Consider the following 2,418-nt stretch of genomic DNA (forward strand, 5'->3'; position numbering starts at 1 on the left):
GGTGAATAGCAGCACTTATAATACGCAGAACCTTGTTCACCTCACCCATGTCTAGAATCATGGTTGTAGGGTCAATCCTCGTGTAGATGTTGCCCATAAAAGATGAGAAATGTTGGAATCAATAGTCAATCCAAACACACAACCAAAAATAGCCTTGATAACCCTCGTCCTGTACCTAAGTTGTAGCATTTTCGCACACGTCTTGACCTCTTTCAGTGAGCAGCAAACCGTCTTGTTAAAATGTTTCGCCGGATCTCCTCCTTCGCCACCTTCTTCGATCACTTTGCCTACTCTCTTCCTCCTCTCAGGCCGCTCCACAAGCTGATACTAAAAAAAAATACAATGACAAGGAAAATAGAAAGAACAATGAGATACACAAACTACAACAAAATTCCACTAATGCCAACATACAATATACATCTCAGAAGTCCAATTATGTCTACATAGGAAGTACAACCATGTATGACCAAAAGTTAACATGCTTCCAAAATGTTAGAAATGTACATAGCAGAAGTTCAACCATGTATACCAAGGCGGTAATAAAACATGTATAACAACAAGTTAAGCTAATTTCTTATGTATTTATCTAGAAGTTCACCTATGTACACAAAGGTAGTAATACCATATAAGCCAAGCAGTTCAGCTAATTTACTCGTCTATATGAAGCAGAAGGTCAGCTATGTACATAGCAGAAGTTCAACCATGTACACCAAGGCAGTGCTACAAACACAAAAACTACAACAAATCTACAAATGCTCTCAAAAGCAGTAAACATGAGAGATTCATACCTGATTAGCGACAACATCATCATCATCGCCAGCCTTATCATCAGCGTTGAAATTAGCATCATCCTTCTCCTCTGGATTAACACGAGAGCGCTTCTTCACACCATTGTTGACCTTTGCAGGTGCAACCTTGCGCTTAACGCATCATTTCTTCCCCTTACCAGATGCACCAGCACCAAGCGGAGAAGGCATAGGCGCCACAGTGGAAAGAACACGAGGACTACGGCATGGCATACCACCGAGGGCTAGCCCTTCCTCTTCAGCAATTTCTGCAGCCTTTCAAACATGTGGGCTCCTCCAAGGAGTAAGTTCACCAACTAAATTATTCCTGGCAGGGGTCTTCTTGATTTTCTTCTTCACGGGGACAACCACAACATCAGCGCCACACGACACGTCTTCCTCAGCAATAGAGCAATGCCCAATAATGAGCTCAGCAACATCAACAGTTTCAGGAACATCAGAATCTTTCTGAAGGTGGGCCGCCATCTTCTTGTCAAAATCTTCTTGCTTCTTCCTCTTGCGCTGGTCCTCCAGAAGAAGCTAAAGAGGCACATCCTCAGGTTGCGTGACAGGTTCAGTGACATCAACAGACTACGACTACGTGTCTGACATCTGAACAGAGCACAAAGGATCCGGAAGGCAATCAGAACCTTCGACTGACGGAGCCCCCTGCTAGGTAGTAGTAGTGTTTTCTGATAAAACCATCTCATATAGAATATCGTTGATGGTGTTCACAGCTGTAAGAACATGCGGTGCTCCCATGTTTGGTTTTGTTAATTGATGACAATCTCTATGGACTAATGGTTGTCTTGAGTTATATTTGAAGGATTTGTCCATAGGTTTTTCTTGAAGTCCATGTGTTGATTTCAAGGAGTTTATGAGTTGACCAATGTGCTATTAAGGAAATATCCAAACATTGGTCATGTGAGTGTTGAGCTTATTGCAAGCATGTCTTGAAGAAGAAGACATCATCCAAATGAAGAGAGCTGGAAAGATTCAAGGTTGATCAAGACTAAGTCAAGAGTGAATCAAGTTGATCAACTCACAAAGCGTAGAAGATGTACCAAGAGGGATCAAGTGATCCCATGGTATGGTATGTATTATCCATTGCACTTTGTGTACTAACCCATGGTCTATGTGGGAGTTCTATCTGGGGTTGGGTACGTGTCCATGGGCTTGCGTCAAGAGGCATATATCATACAACCCATGGAAAGGATGACATCAAGTGGTGATCGTCATCAAGATTATCGTGTGCAAGTTCAAGTGGAGCATCACGAAGAGATCAAGTGCTTGAATCTTCCCATCCATTGTGGTGTCAATGGACTTGTGAAGATGTGCCTAAGAGTGGCTCACCCATAGTGGACTATGGGGGAGCAATCATCTAGTCTTCATCGAGCCAACGCAATCAAGAAAGGTGGTCCAATTTGAGGGAGTCAAGATCATCTTCATATAGCTCAAGTGGACCATGTGCAAGGCAAAGGTTTGCCCTTGATAGGTTTTCTATTTTACCGGTCTCGTGGTGGTAGTTGGGAGACCGAGTTATAGGATCGTTTGTCGTACTATCAATGGGGGCTCTCAAGTTGGTAGCTTGATCGTATCGTTAGTAGAGAGCTCAAACCATTGCATCCTTGCA

This window comes from Triticum dicoccoides, chromosome 6B (assembly GCF_002162155.2).
Source record: "Triticum dicoccoides isolate Atlit2015 ecotype Zavitan chromosome 6B, WEW_v2.0, whole genome shotgun sequence".
In the NCBI taxonomy this organism is placed as follows: Eukaryota; Viridiplantae; Streptophyta; class Magnoliopsida; order Poales; family Poaceae; genus Triticum; species Triticum dicoccoides.